Below are 21022 nucleotides of genomic sequence, written 5' to 3' on the forward strand. Positions count from 1 at the left end.
GCTTATGTGGTGCTGGGGAATCAAACACAGGGCCTCATGCATTCAAGGCAAGAGCTCTACCACTGAGCCACCTTCCCAGCCCCTGGACTTTTTGTTTCTTGGTCTGGTTTCAAACCTCAATCGTAAGATTTCATCTTTCTGATTAGCTAGGATTAAAGACATGAGCCGTCAGCGTGGCTTCTATTATTCTTTTATGCTTATCTAATGCACATATTTAAATAGTAATTTAAAACGTAGATGATAAAAGCAAGATGTGCAGTGATGATATTGTTCTGTCAGAAATTCAAGTTAGTAATGTAAATTTCTTGGTAAGATCATTTGCAAAAAATATCATGATATAGTGTAAGAGAACTTACTATTGAACATATAAGCTTTAAGAGCTTTCTAATGGATCCAATATTTATTGTTACTCAACATTATAAAAAAATGTATAGTGCTGTAGTAAAATCGAAGTCCTTTGCATGACTACTTAAATTCTTTTGTTTTTTTTTTTTAAAGACACTTGTTTTCATCTAATAAATTAGGCCTGTCTATTGTTTTCATGTGATTTTGGTGATTGAAGGTGCTTAATGAGAAGTCAAAACATATTAGTAGTCCTTTGCTATCTATTCTCGCTTTTTCTTCTTAGAGAATATAATCAAAACAATAGTTCGGGCTGGGAAGGTGGCTCAGTGGTAGAGCGCTTGCCTTGCATGCCTGAGGCCTTGGGTTCTATTCCTCAGCATCACATAAGCAAAAAGAAAAAAGCCAGAAGTGGCACTGTGGCTCAAGTGGTAGAGCGCTAGCCTTGAGCTGAGGGACAGTGCCCAAGCCCAGAGTTCAGGCCCCACGCCCGGACCCAAAAACAAACAAACAAACAGCAGTTCAGAATCAGCATAATATTATTGTTACATAATTATCCTAATTTATTTTGCTTTTATGTTTTTGGTTTCCTCATTTCACTTTCTGCTTTGACATTTCCCAGATCATTTTTATAGAAGTCATTATTTCATGTTTTCTAATTCCTAGAATAAGCTGCACATAAAGACACCCATGGTCCTCATTTTGAGTCTGTACCTTTTAATATTGAGGAACATCTTTCCTCTGCTCTCCATAAATTCCTTACTCTCAAGTTAGAATAATTTTGAGTAGTAATAATGGAAAAAGAGAATAGAAATCATGGTGAAAAAACATATGCAGAAAATTCACTGGATATTTCTGACCAGTTCAATCTATGTAGGGAAATACATGGACACCTTATTCCCATTGGCATTCAAAGTCTCTGGTTAGGCAATTATGATGAAAATGAGGAACAAGATGAACAAGTGAGGAATGATATCAATTGCAAGAATTAAATGGAGAAGGATCCAAACAAATTTTTTCTTTGGGCTGCTGAAAATAATCAGCTTACTACAGTGTGGAGACTACTTTCCTAAAAGGCCACTCATGTGAATACTAGGGATGACGATGAATATACCCAACTTCATCAGGAAGCCTACAATGGACACTTAGACATTGTCCATGAGTTGGTGGCTCAGCGACAGATGCAGTAACTGTAGATGGCTGGACACCCCAGCACAATGCATATATATGGAATAATACCAGTGTGGCTTCTTTTTTACTTCATCATGATGCAGATACCAATGCCAAAACTAAAGGCCTCTTGACCCCCTTGCATCTTGATGCTGAGAATTGAGATAGCAAAGATACTTTGGATCTCCTTCTGTTGAACCCTTATGTCAATCCAGGCCTGAAGAACAACTTGGAAGAAACTGCATTTGATATGGCCAAAAGGAAAAGTATGTATCACTACATCTTTGAAGTTGTGGAAGGCTGTACAAATTGTTCTCCTCAGTCCTAATGGTTTGGTTAAGTTTCTTAATTTTCAAAAATGACAGTCCATCCTTTTATGTCCTTACAAAATATTTTCACAATCTAAATAAAAGAAATCTCGTTGTTGTTGGTTTTTTTTTTTTTTTTTATTTGGTTGGTTGTGGGGCTTGAAGTCTGGGCCTGGGTGCTATACCTGCGCTCTTCGGCTGAAAGAGAGTGCTCTACCGCTTGCACCACAGCTCCACTTCCAGTTTTCTAGTGGTTTATTGGAGATAAGAATCTCATGGACTTTCCTGCTCGGGCTGGCTTTGAACCGAGATCCTCAGATCTCAGCCTCTTGTGTAGCTAGGATTATAGGCATGGCTACTGGCACCTGGCAACAACAATCTCTTACTGTAAAAATTCATCGATTCTGTGGAATACTTCCAAGTGAATTGCCTGCATTTGATGTCAAAATATATTCAAGAGTTTTTATATACATCTATAATGATTTCTGCAGAGTTGGTTATTTTTTAATCAGAAATAATTTTAACTTATCTTTTGAAATGAGTAGTAGAGAAACTGAAGTATTTCTGGTCATTGTCTGAAAATAGTCTATTTAAAAATATTCTATAATCTATGTTTGTATAATGTCCATAATCTTTTTTTATTCTCTCCTAGTTATACTCTAAATTCTACATTGTTTTATAATATATAGGTTCATTAGTATGTCCTTTCAGATTGCATTCCAGATAGAAACATTTTAAGATTCTTTTTTTTCCTAGGTCCTTATACTATTTTATTTCTTTGGGTAAAAGTGACAAAGTTGTCTATTTTCAACAGTTTTGTAAAGGTTATGCTATGTAAAGGCCTTTCTAAGGTGAAGATTTTATACACTGAGGTCAAACTAACTTTTAATTATATGAATTACATGTATTATTACATTTGTAATTTTGTAATCAGCTTTTTAATAACTGTTTTTCATTTCTTGAATCTGAAGAATGAAAAATATGGAATACTTCACAAATTTTCATATCATCCTTGTGCAAGTGCCATGTTAATATCTGTATTTTAATTTGGGTATACGTGTTGCTGAAGCATGTAGTGTCCTCTAAATTTAAGTAGTTAATGATGCAATCTTTAAACAGGCTTATATCCTTGGGTGCCTATTTGTAACAAGGAAACTTTATTATTCCTAACAATGCGATTGATCTTATTTCCCTAAAATTCTGTGAATACTGGAAAAAATTATATTGTTCAGTCGATTGCTCACATTTGAAATATTTTGTGTCAATAATTATTTTAAGTCTTTTTCATTTGGGATTTGATTGTAATTTCAAAAATTTATAGCTAGGTCCAAAGGTGATGGCTTTTTCAAGTACTTATTTATCCAACTGAGTTACCTTTGTGGAGCTAATGGATTGAAAGTAAGGCTTGATTAAGAGCTACTTCTAAACCTCTACAGCTGAAATTTTCCCAAATGAGGTCTTACAGGCACAAATATCTCCCTGACTCTTTACCCTTCTTCCATGTAGGAGCAGACCAACCAGAATATCTTACCGTGACACCCTAGATTGTCTTACTTGAACAAAACAAATCTTAGTTACAAGGGATCATAGAGAGATGAACATTTCAGACAGAACTGTTCAGACTAGAACGTATTTATCAAAATATAATTGTTTATTTTACCTACCATTTCAAAAGTAGCTAAAGACAAGGGGGAGAATAAATTGTTCATATGCATTTATTACCTAATGTCCTGGCCTGTCTACCATCCAACCATGCAGGAATTACACTACTGCCTTTCTATCATCAAATATTTTCATAGTTGCCGTGGAAGTCCCTATGTTTCTCCTCATTATTAGGCCTTAAATTGTTAATGTTTTAATCACCATGTTTCCACTTGCTTCCAGGTTATAAATTTACAAATGGTAAAGCTTTAGGTCTAACCCTATCAAACACTAAGTTAGAGAAAAAAGAATAATATTTTGAAACATAGTTGCCTTTGAAACCCTAACCACAACAGAACAATGCAAAACATGTGCCTTTTTATTATATTATACATAGTTATCTATTTTATATTTATATGTGCTGATTTCATACTTCACACAGTGAAACTTACTAGAATTAGTTGATAATTTGGCAAATTGATATTTATTTATTACAATAAATACAATTGGAATATGAATAATTAGGTTTAGAAAATATTTTAGAATATAAAAGTTATCAGTACCATGTCTTCGGTATAAATTTGTGATACCTTGTAAGTGTTCTTGATCTTCTGAATTCACATGGTAAAAAACAATGTTTTCCTCTAATCTATAAGGGATTTTACTCTGCTTCTCATGCATCATGGAAACAGAAAATAATTCAAGACCCATCTCAATTTCTCATTTCCTATATTTCAGGGCCCAAATATCTTGAGATGCAGAAATTAGCAGTAAGCAATTGTGAAATTCAAGGCAACTTAAAAGGAAGGAAGAGATCACAAAATCTGAGAGAATGTACTGTAATTCAAATTTTCAATTTACAGATGACCAGCCATTATGAGTGAACAAGATCTCAAAGTGTCATAAGATTATTTTTAGTACCTCTCCTCTAATGATTAATGAAAGATTTCAGTCCAGCATAAATTGGTTAAAAAATAGTTCCTGGAAGAATAGATCCATAATTGGTCTACCAAGTCATGGAAAACTTGACTTAGAGGTCAAATATAATTCAGAAAAACATTAATTGAAAAGCTCCTTAGTGCTTCAAAACACAGGTACTTCAGTACAACTTGGTTCTGTGCTATAAAAATGTTGTCACACTCAAACCAATGTTAACATATATTTAATCTGAAAATGTATTCCTTTTCAAATAAACTTTTTAAAATCACATTCTCCAAAATAACATTTGACAATTAGATGATATTTAGTGACATTACAAGTTTTTCAATTGTAGAGAGGAAGTTAAATAGAGTTGATTTATTTACCCAGCACTAATGCCAAATAGGTTCGACCATTTATTATACTGTAGAAATAGTACAACCCACCACTTTTATTGTTCAGTAGGTACCTTCCAGAAATGTGTTAAATAGATCAGCCTCCCATATTTCAAACCCAAAAGTTAGCTAATAAAGTAAATTTCATCGCTTAATAAGGTACATTTTAAAAAGTCACAAATAATTGCCTTATCATATGTTGTTTTATGTTTTCCCTATCTGTCTAACATAGTAAGAAATATGACTTTATGTCTTGAATTTGGATACTCTTCAGAGATATGACATAAAATCTGTCTGCTATTTCTATCATATTTCTCTATAGTAGTAAATTTTAGTTTACTTCTTTTTCCAAAACTCATACATAGAATAAAGTATTATCCCATGTTAAGTTAAATAATCACACACTATTGTACAAAGCCATTTATAAAAATTGGTAGTTAAGAATATATTCTAAGCCATTTTTAAACTTTCTTGTTGACTAAAGATGAATCTTCCAAATGGATGAGAATAACAGCATGTCTAGGTGTTTCACGTCTCCAGACTTGCAAATTGTTATTGCAGATGAATGAATTATGGAAATAAAAGCTGACATCAGTTCAAGTATATGCAGCATTGACATTCCATGGAATGTATATAAACCTGTCAAAATATCAACAGACAGTTTAACAGAATGACCATTAGGAATTTGAAACCAGAGAGGAATAATAGTAAAGACATAGAATTAATGAAAAATGGAACAAGGGAGATGTACAAGTACTTACGTTGAAAACAAAAATTGCAACTTTGGTGGGGGGGAGGAAGATTGTGTGCAGGGCGGGGGGAGAATGGGAAGGGATGGGAAGGGGAAACAAAGGCGGAGGCTACAATACTTGATAAGAAATATACTCCTTATCTTGCCCATGCAATTGTAACCACTCTGTACAGTATTTTCACAATAAAAAAAGAAAAATAGAACAAGGGGCAAGTACAGCTATAATACTCAATGTACACATGCGATAAAGGAAGTGTTAAATCAGAACTAAATCTTGGAGAAGGGGTAGGAATGATAGAAAGAGTGACTCTGATCCAGGAGCATTGGACAATTTGATATATTTAATTGTAACACACTTGCACAACCTTTTGAAATTCAGTGAAAAAACACAAAAAGCAAAAACACATAAAAATCACAACCAGGGCTGGGAAGGTGGCTCAGTGGTAGAGTGCTTGCCTTGCATGCATGAGGCCCTGGGTTCGATTCCTCAGCACCACATAAGCAGAAAAAAGCCAGAAGTGGTGCTGTGGCTCAAGTGGTAGAGTGCTAGCCTTGAGCTAAAGAGCTGAGGGACAGCACCCAGGCCCAGAGTTCAAGGCCCATGACTGGCAAAAAAAAAAAAATCACAACCAAACATCCATCTCTAGAGAGTATGAATATGATCCCTCAAAATTTTAAATAGTTAATGAAGGGCAGTCTTTGGAAAAAACAAACAAAGCTTTTAAAAGAGGGCAGTTTGGGGTTGGGGAGAATTTTCAACAGATTTAAGTAGATTGTCTAAGATTATAAATCACCTACATCTGCTGCAAACCTTATCTTTCTTCTTCGAGTTCTCTTTGTCTGAACTGGATAGTCCTATCCTCAGACACACTTGATAGCTTAAAGATACTATGGAAGAAACAAGATCAAGAACATATTACCATAGATTGTTACTGGAAGTAAGTGAAAGTAATTGTTAATGGATGTGGAAACTGATCCCAGGAGAGGAATTGAACATAGAGGAATTTAAAAGTTCAAGTGAACTTTTGTTTTCCTTTTTACTGTACAAGAAAAGAATCGAAGGCTTGAAGGAAACTGGCTGTTTTGAGTGTCTTCTTTACTCATATAAACTTGTCTGTAAACTTCTAGTTGAGAGCATTACAAAAGTAAACAATGTGCCTTTTGAAGGCCAGCATAGAAGAAGAAGAAATAATGTTGTTTTAAAAGTATTGTACTGCAAAGAAACAAAGATATGGAGGCTTTAACGTGTCTTATGAATGGATGTTTCACTCCTGAGCTGATTCTCTTGTTGTACGATTCAGTTATCAATTCCTTTAGTCTGGTTCTGAGTTCTCCATAGCAATAAGGATTCCAAAAAAGCAGATTGCAGTGAGTATGATCAGCAAAAGCAGCCTCTTCAAAAGCAGCCTTTTCTCAGACCAGTACTCCTTTAAGTAGGGTCCCAAAGAAATACCTGGGGTTTCTTTTATTTGCTTGTTTGTTTAGTTTGTGCTGGTTCTGGGGCTTGAACTCAGAGGCTGGACCCTGTAACTGATCAATTGTCTTTTCTGTCCACCTACCTCCAAAGCTAGTATTCTACTAATTGAGCCAAAACTTTACTTCTGGATTTTTTGGTGTTTAATTACAAATAAGAGTTTGACAGACTCTCGTGCCTGGGTTGGCTTTGAACTAAGATAGTAAGAAACCCAAGTGACATCAACTGTATGGACTTCTGTCTTAAACCAAGAAATATAAGATGAAATTTATTATAAAGCTAATATTTGACAATTTTTAAAAGAAGAGAATATGTCCAGCAAAGAAGCCATAACTTTAAAAACTCAGCAAAAGTAGGTGCACTGAATCATTTTGGAATTATTTTCTCTGCTTACAAAGATTACTGTTGATGTTATCATTCCTTTTGGGGAAACTTAAAGTCATATTTGCACTTTTTTGTTAGTTGTGGGGCTTGAACTCTGATCTTGGGTGCTGTCACTCAGCTCTTCAGTTCAAGTTGAGCACTCTACCACTTTAGATACAGCAGTACTTCCAGATTTCTGGTGGTTAATTGAATATCAATGTCTCATGGACTTTCCTGAACAGGCTGGCTTTGAACCACAATCCTCTGGTCTCAGCCTATTGAGTAGCTAGGATTACAGGCATGAGCCATCAGCACCCCGCTCATATTTGCATTTAGTGCAGTTAATGACAATAAGTAGACAAAGAATGGAAATCTGAATCAAATGATGTGACATTGCAGGTTTTCAGAATAATAGAGGTAGCAATAAATATGTCCTCTTTTTCCATTTTGTTACATTAATGACTTATGAGCTATGAGACGCTTGCATTAGCATCCTCTTCCATCTGTGTAGGTGTATTTTGTTTCAGGAAATGTTCATAGAGAAAGAGAAAGACAGATTATTAGAAAGCAAAGGAGATCATGTATGAAAGAACAGCATAGAAGGAGATACATTTATCACCCAGAGATTAAGAACTAGCTTAAGAGGTTTAGAATGCTAAAGGCAACGAGGAATATTCCTAGGTGACAAGTTCTTCAATAACCGAAAATGATTCCCTGGAACACTTTCTGCTATATCTTAGTTACTATCATTTATTCCTTCCATCTGGAGTTATTCCTTCTGTTCTGTCACTACTGTTAACTAGCCTCTGCCTTTTTGGTGCCAAGACTGGCCAAGAAGGTTTCCAAATCTCACTTAGACTACCTTTCTCATTCTGATTAGAAGTGACCACTCAAAACCCTGGAATCTTTGAATTTACAGAATTAATCTTCACCTGACATCTAAGCATATTCCTGGCATTAATTGCTGTGACCGAATGAACAAAACATTTTTTCAACACACTATCCTAATATAGGTAACGTACATGAATTAGGGACTATTGTCAGGTATCAGTATGGAAAGAGGAATCATATATTCCAAGTATGGATTCTTTATTTTTTTTCATTTACTAACTAAATGTTGCTGTTGTTTTTGTTTTTGTTGCTGTTGTTGTTTTGCCAGTTCTGGGACTTAAACTCAGGGCTAGGGAATTATGCCTCAGCTTTGTTTTTTCTAAAGGGGAACACTCTACCACTTGAGGAACAGCATCCCTTCCAATGTTTTTTTTTCTGTTTATGTGGTACTGAGGAATTGAACTCAGGGTTTCATGCATGCTAGGCAATCAACATACCATGAAGCCACATTCCCAGAGCCCTTAATAACTTTCTTAAGATGGCATTACATTTTCATTCGGTGACTATGTATCATAACTTTGGATAGAAATTTTTGCTAGAAAAGTACATAGAACAAAATACTAAGTCCAGTAAGGCTAGATGGAAAATGAATGATCGTCACGGTCTAGCCAGGGCACAGAGGGGATTAATTCATGGACCTGGTATAACAGAATGAGTGAAACAGCTCCTGACCCACAACCCACCTCCAGAATGAGAGGTAAACCTTGGTTCCAGCCACTTGGGGACGCTGGCCCACCTCCTCCAGCACCCATTCAAATCAGTTCCTATGAGGGAGAGAGATTGAAAGAAGGAATATCAGAATTACACTTAAGCCAGGTGCTGGTGGGTCAGGCCTATAATCCTAACTACACAGGAGGCTGAGACATGAAGATCATGGCTCATAGCCAGCCCGGGCAACATGAAGCACCTGCAATTTTCCAACAGATTACTCACCTGAGCACAGTCAGGCTGTACAAGGAGATAGATGATCTGTCTCTCTCTCTGTCTATCTCTGTCTCTGTCTCCGTCTCTGTCTCTGTCTCTGCCTCTGTCTGTCTGTCTGTCTGTCTGTATGTCTGTCTGTCTGTCTCTCTCTCTCTCTCTCTCACACACACACATAAACTCAGAGCAGTGCCTCTCCTGAGTTTGTTGAAGACCAGATGTACAGGGAGCACCAGCAGAAGCTGGCAGAGCTGGGAAATGTGATCGCCCACTAGACCTGTTGACAGCTGGGGAGGGGGGAACAGGCCAATTGTATGTGTGTGTGTTGGGGCGGGAGCGTTCCTCCCAGATATTCACATCAGTTCTAACCACCAGGACCCTCACCTCCCTACTGGGTTTTTCTGGGACCCTCTTCAAATGAAAGGGTGACCCAGCACAGAAGACAAGGGCTCACACAGCAAGGGGGGGGGGTCTATCTTCATAATCCAACACCCTCCACCCAAGTAAAAAGGAAAAGACCCCAGAAGGCAGGTGTGAACATGCTGCACTCAAACTCTGACTAAAGACACCAGGTTCCCACCAGGGAGAGAAAGGGTGCAGATACGCCTCTGTGTGGCTCCCATTAATCCAGGTCAGGGGCTCTGTTGTGCCCACTCCTCACCTAACCCTGCATCTCCCCGTTTCCTGGGACTCTGGCTGCTAGGGATGGGAGTGGGATCCTCAGGCCAACACTTACCCCCATCCCTTGGGTGCATTTGTGGCAGGGCCTTGGCCAGACTGTGGGGCATGGGACAGGCAGGGTTCACGGTGGTTGGGAGGAGAGGAGATATGGGGTCGTGGAATACGGGCTTATGTGGTGGCCACTCACATATGCTGCTGGGAGAAGCTATTGGAAACTGCTCTGGGAAGGGCAAGCAGCGATGGAAGAGGCATGGTAGACACTCAGGCCCAGAGCAGAGGACAGGGGTGCCATGATTAGGTCAGGGCCACAAGATGGCTGGCAGCACACCATTGCACCTTTGACTGAGGACTCCAAAGAGGCACTGCAGTTCTGAGCCAGCAGCACCAAGTTTGAAACGCTGTGCTGAGGGGAAGGTGGTAAGGGGGCTGGGACAGTGGTGGGCACGTGGTGGGGCTGACCAAGGCCTCTCCTCCTAGGCCTCGAGTCTCTTATCACTCAGCCACCTCTAGCTTCCTCAACTGCTGGTAGTGGTGTCAACCAACAGAGGGAATCCCACTGCTATAGGGCAGCAGGGAATGTGGGCGTGGCCACCATTCTTTTATCCCATTGGTCAGAAAGAACCAAGAAATAATGTGGGTGAGGCTGGAATCCTGTGATGCAGGCAGAATTGGCAGAATCAAGATGACAGCAGCCCCTTTCCCAGGGAAAGCTGTCCGATCCAATTGGGGAAAAGAGGGTGACCTGCTTTAGCTGGATGCCTGCATGCCTGTATGTCTATTGCCAGTCCTGGACCATGAACTCAGGATCTGGGCACAGTGCATGAGCTGCTTTTGCTCAAGGCTAGCCCTCTACAACTGGAGCCACACACTCCACTTCTGGCTTTGTTGGCACAAGTTGGACAGGGGTCTCAAGGACTTTCCTGCTTAGGGTGATTTTGACCATGATCCTCCTATAACAGCCTTGTAAGTATCAAGGAGGACTGGTAAAAGCCAGTTAATCATTGGTGCCTGGTTAATCACTGGTCTTGCTGATGTTTTTGGACAGACTGGTGAGTTCCCTATCCTGAGGTTTAAGTGGTGGGAGCTGGAGCCCACATTTGGAATCCTGGTCCTGCCACTTCCAAATGGCAGGAGACCAATTAACGAATAGTTCAAGGTGAACACACCAGCCTGTGAGCAACTAAGGAATTAGGCCATTCCCAAGATCTGACATTGATCCCCAGGGTGGGCCACGATAGTCATAAATTCATTATTTAAACATAGGATCTATATTTACATACATGTGTGGACAGCATCTTGCATTTGGTGTACTTCTTCTCCTTATTTACTGTCTTATCCATGGAGTATTGTGTATTTTACTGAGAATGGTGACAGATATAACAGTGCTAACATGGATGGCAACCTATTTCCTTGGCTATAAGGTTTCCCATGCATTCTCCATCCTAGCTGAGACTCAGATCTTTCATAGGACAGGAAAACAGGTGCATCGATGGGCTTCTCACATAAGGATTCATCTTTTGGCAGTGTTGGAATGTGAACTCTGAGCCTAGCAGGCCAAGTTGGGGAAAGGTTCAAGGTGAGGACACCAGCCTGTAAGCAACAAAGGAGATAGGCCGTTCCCAGGACCTGACATTGAGTTTCAGGGAGGGCCAGATAGTCACAAATTCAGAATTTTGACATAGAATCTATATTTACATACATGTGTGGACAGCATCTTGCATTCGGTGCTCTTCTCCTTACTTTGTGTCTAGTTCATGGAGTTATTGTGTATTTTACTGAGTATGGTGACAGGTATAACTGTGCTGACATGTATGACAACCTGTTCCCATGGTTATAAGTTTGTCTATGCATTCTCCATCCTAGTTAAGACACGGGACATTCACAGCAGAGGGAAACATGTGCAATGCCTGACTTCTGACAACAGAATGAATCTTTTGTCAATGCTGGGATTTGAACTGAGGTCTGGGTAGCTCTGTTGCACTTTGGGGAAAGGGGAAGCTCACCATCCTTGAAGACTAGAATGTCAGGTCTGGTCCAGAGCCTAATTTGAAGCCCCAACACTGGACAAAATACAAGCCCACCTTTTGTAATCATAGGATCAATCTTTACCTATAGATGTGATATGCATCTTGTATTAAGTGTAATTATTCTTCTTATTTTGTGTCTTATTCAGGGATGTATTGTGTATTTTATTGAGTATGGTGATAGATATAACTGTGCTGACATGGATGACAACCTATTCCCATGGCTATAGAGTTGCCTATATAGAATTCTCCATCCCCACTGAGACCCAGGACTTTCACAGGACAGGAAAACAGGTGGATCGATTGGCTTCTACATCAAGGTGAATCTTTTTGGGCTGAGATTTGAACTTAAGGCCTACCTGGCCCAACTCGTGAATCAGTCATGGTCAGTACACCAACCTGTGAGGCACTAAGGAGCTAGGCTGTTCTCAGGACCTGAGATGGAGCCCTTGTGGGGGCCAATATAGTCATAAATTCATCATTTAAACATAGGATTTGTATTTCCATACATAGGAGGGCAGCATCTTGCATTCGATGTAGTCATTCTCTTTATTTTGTGTCTTATTCATTGATGTATTGTGTATTTTCTTGAGAATAGGATGATAGATGTGGGGCACATGAGCAGCAAAGATGACGCTGAGAGGAAGGTGAGTGGGCAGAGCCCGAGTTGTTTATGTTAAAATCTGATTGCCTACCATTATTAAGCAAAGTGATGTCAGTGCCTGAACAGCTCGTGAATGGCAGGGAAAGTTCAGAAGCACTAGGGACAATTAAACCCTGGGCCCCAGGTGAAAAGCATATGATATGGTGACCTTTACAGTGATTGATTGGTTTGTTTTACTCCCCCTCCGTGCTCTGAAGTCTTTTGCTTTAAAAAGGCTTGCTATGTAATAATAAACAAGTTCTTGCTTGCCTTGACTCCCCACTGCATCTGATTGTCTCCGGGACTAAAGGAGGTTGGGGAATGGATGAGCAGCACACTTCTCTTTCCTTGGACCCCATCTGTCTTTCGCAGGGTGGATGAAGGACCAACAGAGAGATATAACTGTGTTGACCTGGATGACAACCTATTCCCATGGCTATAGAGTTGCCTATAGAGAATTCTCCCTCCTCGCTGAGACCCAGGACTTGCACAGCACAGGAAAACAGGTGCAATGACTGGCTGCTCACATCAGGGTGAATTTTTGGCAGTGCTGGGATTCGAACTTTGGACCTAGGTGGCCCAACTGCCCAATGGGTCTACATGAGCACACCAGCCTGTGAGCCACTAAGGAACTGGGCCATTCTGAGGAACACATTAGGAGGCAGAATGTACACACTCAACAATGAAGTGAGCTGCAAAACCAGTTCATTCATTCCAGGCGCAGGAAGCAATGAAACCTGAAACATTTGTTAGAGTTACACCAGGGTCAGGCTTTTCTCAGCCCCTTCAAACAATGACTAATTAATCTTCCTCCTTCTCGTGAACTAATACAGAGCCAGTTTAGTGGGGGAGAAGGGAGGAACAGAGAAGAAAACCCTGCTCTCTGGTCTTAGGGAGTGGGTTTTTGACTCTCCATCTGTCAGGATTGAAGACCCTTCTTCTACCTCTGCCAGTCTATTCTCCTTGCTTCATTCTCCACATCATTAATGCAAATCCCCAGTCCAAGGAGTGGCAGGGCTGTTTCTCCTCTGTCTCCAGGCACCTGAGTTAGAAACTGGCTCTGCCCTCTTGACTTTGGAGCCCTTGGCTGCCTGAGAAATGGGACAGAGACAGTCTTCCTGCTCTGTGGTTATGTGAAGGTGATGCTGGTTTCCTGGCACACTGCAGAAGGCCTCATGATTGGGAAGTGTTCCCTTCTTTCCTCAAGATATCTAAGACCAGATTCATCTATCAACTTTCTATCTATCTTTCTACCTATCTTTCTACTTATCTTTCTTTCTTTCTTTCTTTCTTTCTTTCTTTCTTTCTTTCTTTCTTTCTTTCTTTCTTTCTTTCTTTCTTTCTTTCTTTCTTTCTTTCTTTCTTTCTTTCTTTCTTCCTACCTAACTAGTTATCTCTTTGCCAGTTCTTGGGTTGAACTTAAGGTCTGAGCACTGTCTACAGCACTCTGCTACTTTGAGCCACAGTAACAATTATGGCCTTGTCTGTGTATGTGCATCTGAGGAATCGAACCCAAGCCTTCTTGCATGCTAGGCAAGCACTCTCTCACTAATCCATACTCCCAGCCTCCTCATTGTTTCTTAATGGTAGTTTATACATAAGTATGCAATCATTTCATGTTCCCAAGTTTAATTTTCTGAATACCGGTTACTTCTACAAATCCTGATCTTCCGTTCTTCTACCTGATTTGTGACTGTTGCTGCCTTGGCCTCATAATAAAATGTAAATAAAGGCTGCTGAGAGCATAAGTGTGCATCATATAAGGACACAGGCCTGGAAACCTGGAAGAGAAAAGAAATGGCCTGAAATGAAGAGAATGATGCAGTGTGAGCAACTACCATATCTGAAAACTAAACCAGTAAATAAAAGCAGAAGAATTGCATAGGTCTGTTTGCACTCGGGGAGGTAATATGTATACACACATAAGTAGGTACTGATACATTAACTTGGCCTGCTCTTTTTGATTTTTGTAGCCACCCCAAGGCTTAAACTCAGGCCCTGATGTGTTCCTGAGATGTTTTGCTCATGGCTGAGGCTCTACCACCACCACAGCTCCACTTTAAGCCATCTGGTCGTTAATTGGACATAAGCAACTCTCAGGCTTTCCTGCCTGGTCTGGCTTGTATCTCCTGCTCGGTTTTCTCTCTCAAAGCTGGAGCTCTACCCCCTGGGCCACTGCTCCACTTCTGGTTCTCTGGTGTTTTATTGGAGACAAGAGTCTCACAGACTTTCCTGTTCAGATGGCTTTGAATGACTATCTCCTGAGGAGGTTTCAAGTAGATTTTCTCAGGGATTTGCTGAGGAGCTGCTCCACAGAAACTCTTAGTCTAAATCTCAAGATGTACTAGAGAAAAATGAAACATGAAGATGCTACTAGTGGGTTCTAGACAATTCAGGTTGGAGACACAAAACACTCATAATTATTAGATCATTTTATAGGTAAAATGAGAAATGCAGACAGTATGAGGATCACTCCAACTTTCGTTCCTGTCATCCTGAGACAGTAAATTTACCTCAGCTCAATGCTAAGTGGCAGAACTGGCATGTCCTGTGGATATTTGGTCCCAAATACTGTGACACTCATTTCTCACTTTTGACCTCAGACCAGAGGGTGAGATGAAGAGAGAAAATCATTCTCAGTGAAAACAGCTCTAATAAACATTGGATAGTTTACTTATAAATTCAAACCATTGGAATAACCCTGTTAAGAAGTCAGATTGTCCAGATTATAAAATTAAAGAAGTAAATTTCTATTAAAAAAATTGTCTGTCGTGGGGCTTGAACACTGGGCCTGGTCATTTTCGCTCAGTATTTCAGTCAAGGTGAGTGTTCTACCAGTTAAGCCACAATGTCACATCCCCATTTGTTAGGAAATGGAAAGACTTGGAAAAAATTATATTAAGTGAAGTAAGCCAGGACCAAAGAAATATAAGTCCCATGGTTTCCCTTATTTGCAATAACTAGTATATGTCTGAGACAAACAGAAACTCTCAGACAAGTTGATATTAGGCGAAATGAACCCCAAGATAAGGATTCAAATATTTTGTTTTTTCTTGCAATTTTTTTCCAACATATTTCTTTGTGGCTTTGTATGTACCTCCCCCAGGGTATAAGCCCTGCTTTCACTGTATTTGATATTGATATAATTTTTGGAGGGGAAGGGAAAAAACAAACTGTTTAAATAGGTTTACAGGTGGACCCATTACAACAATGAGATATACAAGACATTATGTCGAAAAATGAACTTTACAACTTTGGTGGGGTGCGGGGTGGGGGTGGGGATGGTGGTGGTAGGGGGCTGGGGGTAGAGGGTGGAGAGGGGAAGAGATAGTATTGGAAACTATCTTGCCCTTGTAATTGTAACCTCTCTGTACAATATTTTCACAATAGTAAAAAATTATAAAATTAAAAAAGTGAAGAAGAAAAGAAAGAAGGTGATAGTGGCTGCTGACTGTAATCCCAGGTCCTCTGGAGGCTGAGAAGTAGAGAATCATAGTTTGAATCCAGTCCATGACACTATTATTTCTAAGAGATCACATAAAAACACAAAAATGAGGCTGTGACTCAAGCTTAATGCATTACCCTTGAGCAAAAGGAGCTTGAGGACAACGCCTAGGTTCATAGTTCAACCTCAGGATCTCCTCCCTCAAAAAAAGCCTGTACTTCCATGTCTTTGTCTATGTATGGATGTATTTCTATAGGTGAAACTCCTGAGTAGCACTGATGAATGGCACCAAGCTAGGAAATTTGTATCCAATACAATGAGCTCAAAACACAGAGACTTCTTTCAAGACACTGCATGTTCTGGGGCTCCCCTCATCGTTCCCAGTTTAACCTCAGGATTTCTCTGAATCTCAGACCTGCTGGGATATATATATATATATATATATATATATATATATATATATATATATATGTATGTATGTATGTATATATATGTACATACATCCATATATATAATTACATATTTTATACATGAGACAGATATCTATATATAATTAAATTATGTATGAATCATGTGTTACTACCAATTAGGTATTTAATTATGTCTCCATGCAATTTTTATTCTGTTAATGCTTAATAAAATATTGATTAAACTTAATGCACCTCTATACTTATTGCACCTAATTTTATCCTAGAAGGATTCACTCAATTCTCTTATCATTTATTATAGTGACAATTCTTCCATCTATGACACTTTTTACATTTATTACAACCTATTACATAGCATATGGATTTGCATCTGAATTATACATCCTACCTGACACCGAGCACATTCACAGAAAAGAAAAATATGTGTCATGCTCCACTTCTCACTCCAAGGTCAAATTTTTGGCAGTGGTTTGATGTAAACTCAGGGCCTACAAGGGTCAGTTCATGAATGGGTGACTACCAGCATAGCAGCCTCTAGCCAATTCAGCTGACAGGTGGTGTCCAGGCCCTGAGATCAAGCCCCGTATGTTGACTCCAAATTACGCTTAGTGCGGTTATTCATTTTATTTTTCATCTCATTCATTTATTTACTATTTATTTTATTGACTGCTATTACACATAGAATATTTACTACATTTATTACATAGGATATAGATTATTTGCCTATGTATGAAACTTCACACCTGACACCCAGGACTTTCACAGAAAAGGAAAACATGTGTCACCATGGGCTTCTTACTCTACAATTCAATTTTTGTGAATGCTGGCATCTGAACTCAAAGCCTACAAGGCCCAATTCATGAATGGGTGAGTATCAGCACGCCTGCCTGGGGCATATGGAGCTGATAAGCTGTTCCCAGCAACTGAGATAGAGTCCCAGGGGTTGACAAAATAAGAACAGATTGACATGCAGATGGCAGTACACAAATAAATATAGATGATAATAGAGTGCTAGAGATGTGTATACATTATTCAGTTATATAGGCTAGATACCTACCAATTCTTGGGTATTTATTATGCTTCCATGTAATTAATATTACTGTTTTCATCCTTAATGAATTGTTAATTAAATCAATCACAGTTCCGAAATGATTGTGTCCATGTAATTAATAGTATTCTTTTAATGTGTCACAAATATTCATTAAAATCCATCGGCCTTCTAAAATCTCTTTCTAATTTTATAGTAGTATCATTCAGGAACAACTAATTCAAACTTCACATTCATAACCTTCCATCAGTATTCCTATGAATAGGAAGGAGACTCTTAGGATCTCCCTCCATTGGTAGGGTTCAGGACCTGGCTTTGAACACAAGGCCTATGTTGCCGTGTTGGCCTATGGCTTCCTTAGAAGCCTGCCAGCCTTCAGCAATGCCAGGTTCTGAACATTTTTCATCTGTGTCATTCAGACCCAGGATGGTCACCTTGAAAAGAAAACAAATGTAAAACTGGCAGCCATCTGCAAGTTTCTGTATTTTTATTCTGTGTCGTTTTAATTTTTTTTTTCCTTTCAGCCATTGAGGCCCAGGAACCCAGGTTCAGCTGTGGATCCAGAGGCTGCAACCCAATCTAGGGTGATCAATGCTGAGGCAGAGTTGCCACGCCCTGAGTTCAACCTTGTACTTGACAAAATGAAAATACATATATACATTAAAAATATTTTAAAAATTATGAGAGCTCCTTGGCTTGGAATTCACACCATTTTTTCTGCCAGGACTGTTATTTGAACTCAGGGTCTGGGTAAATCTGCAGCACTGTGGGGGAAGGGGAAGCTCACCGTGCTAGAAGACAAGAAAGTCAGGCCTGTGCCCAGGGGCTGAATTCAAGCCCTAGCACTCGAAAAAATAATATTCGTATACATTTTAAATACATGATTTATACTTACATATACATGTTTACTGCATATTGCAGTTAGTGTAGATATTCATTTTCTTTTTTTATGTATTTATTATATATTTTAGAGAGTATGATTACATGTATACATTTTTTTACATCCTATTACATAGGGAATAGATTTGCCTATGTATTATCCATCATTCCTGAGACACAGAACTTTCACTGATAAGGAAAGCAAGTGGGACAATTGGCTTCTTTTACTAGGATTAAGTTTTTGAGAGTTCTGTGAATTGAACTCTGGGTCTAGATGGCCCACTTCATGAATGGGTCAATGTTAGCACACCAGTCTGATGCGAGTGAAGTTGTCGGGCAAATTTGAGGACCTGAAATCAAGCCCTAGGAGTGGCCAATATATAAGCAGATGTGTATACTGCAGAGTGTGTATATGTATATGCATCTATAAATAAATTTATGTAGAGAGACATACATTTATGTAGATTCTAGTGTATTACTTTATATAAAGAATGATGGCTATATCTTATTTTTATATATTCTATTATTACCAATTATTTGGTATCAAATTATACCTCCATTAATTTATCATGGTAGGAGACTTAATAAAATATTAATTAAATTAATCAATGGCCTATATTTATTGTGTACAATCTTATACTAGAAAGACTAGCTAATTAGTAATTTAATTAGTTCATTTCAAACATTCTACTAGTGTTCCTATAGATAGGAACGAGTTCTTTAGGATCTTCAGCTGTGTGTAGTTGGCATTCCTATGATCGAACCCAGGGCCAAGCTGTCTGGGTTGGGCTGAGGCTTCACTGAGAGCCCACCAGCCTTCGGCCATGCAAGGTCAGGTACAATTTCAACCGAGTCATTGAGATCCAAGATGGTCACAGTGCAAAGGAATCAAAGGTAAAACTTTTGAGTAAAACTTCCTGGTATTTCTTCCTCCATCTTGTTTTTTTTTGCAAGGCTGGGAGTTGAACTTGGGTCCTAGGATCCCTGGATCATCTGTGTGTGTAAAAGCTGCACCCCAGCCTAGGGTAATCAAGGCTGAGGCAGAGTTGTGAGTTCAAGCCCCGTGCCTGCCCCAAAACAAGATAAGGTCCTGGCTAGGAATTTAGGCCATTTTATCTGCCATACCTGGATTTGAACTCAGGAACTGGGTAACTCTATTGTGCTCTGGGTGAAGTGGAAGCTAACCCCCTGGAAGAAAAAAAATCCAGGAGCATTTCCAGGGTGTGAATTCCCAGCCCAGAGCTGGCAAAAATAATATTTATATATATATTTGTATAATACATATCATATATGTATTTGCATAAATGTTACATATTGAACCTAGGACACAATATTTCCACAGAAAGGAAAACAGGTCAACATTGGATTCTTACTCCACCTATTGCCTTTGCCACTGCTGGAATTTGAACTCAGGGCCTGGAATGCCCAAATCATCATGGGGTCAGTGTAAGCACCACAGCCTCTAAAAAATTCACTGCCAGGCAGTTCCCGGGACATAAGTTCTAGCCCCAGGAGTGGCCAATATATAAATGGATAGGTGTGTAAATTATTGCAAATACCTATATATACATATATATATACAGAAAGATGTAGATGTATTTTGCACTGTATATTTAAATATATAAATATAATTATTGAATGTGATGTCTATATATTATTAAATTACATATATTACTAATAGTTATTAGGTATTAAATTATGCTTCCATTTAATTATGTATCATGGATTAAGGCACAATAAAGCAGGAAATAGGTTGGATAGGATGAAAGTAGAGAGAGAGAGAAATAAGAAGAAAGAGAAAGGGGAAAAAGAAGACCCCAAAATTTAGAAAATAAAAATTAAAAATTAACATAGCAATGCTTAAAAATTATACAGATTTGAATATGAAATATTCTGAGAAGAACGTGGATATAATGAGAAAAGGGGAGGAATATAAAGGAGATGTGAAAAACAAAAATAAATATACTTAAAATATTATATAGGTAGAAAGAGGTAGTACTGCTATTAAGGAATTTAAGTCTAAGAAGTTTTGAATTGAGTAATAAATTTCTGGATTAAGTGTGTACACAATGTGGGATAAGGTCTATTAATCGACTATGGGTGTATCAGAGGATGTGAAGAACAGCAATTAAGTAACATAAAGAAGAACGAAAGAGGAGAAAAGGTGAAAAGAATGAGAAAGAAAGAGAAAAGATCAGAAGTTCAGTAGAGCTAAACAAAAAAACAAAAATAAAAGAAAATAAAATAAACTTTTAAAAGAAAAAGAAAGAAAGAAAATGCACACACATATACCCCTAAAATAAAAATAAAAGTTATAAGAGGAAGAAAAAAAGTTACTAGAAAACAATTTTTTCCAAAAAAGGTAAAAATTAAAAATTTAAAAAAGTTTTAGAAAAAATTTTTTTATAAAATGTACAAAAAATAACAAAAGAAAAAAATTCTTTGTTTTTTTTTGAGGGGAGAGGTGGGAAGATGCTGCATCTCCCTTGTGTCTATTACCAGCCTCTTGTTCGAGTCTCTGGTCTGCTTGTGGTGTTTGATTTTCCTGTGGCTTGGTTGGTTTAAGTCAGTTTGTTTGAGCAGGCAGAAAAACGCTCTGCTTTACCCAAGATTTTGTGATCCTCCTCCCAGGTTAGTTCAATGGGAGGGAGATCTGCTTTGAGTATCACAAAAGAGGGAGGTGGCTATTTCCTCAAGTTT

General features: G+C 38.7%; 1 pseudogene; it reads right to left on the minus strand.

Annotated features, from left to right (window-relative positions):
- Positions 1-2795: 2795 nt before the first annotated feature.
- On the minus strand, positions 2796-2892 carry LOC122118407 (annotated as a pseudogene).
- Between the last annotated feature and the right edge of the window lie 18130 nt (positions 2893-21022).

The sequence above is a fragment of the Dipodomys spectabilis genome, unplaced genomic scaffold, assembly GCF_019054845.1.
Source record: "Dipodomys spectabilis isolate Male_0828 unplaced genomic scaffold, ASM1905484v1 ptg000149l, whole genome shotgun sequence".
NCBI classification, from domain to species: Eukaryota; Metazoa; Chordata; class Mammalia; order Rodentia; family Heteromyidae; genus Dipodomys; species Dipodomys spectabilis.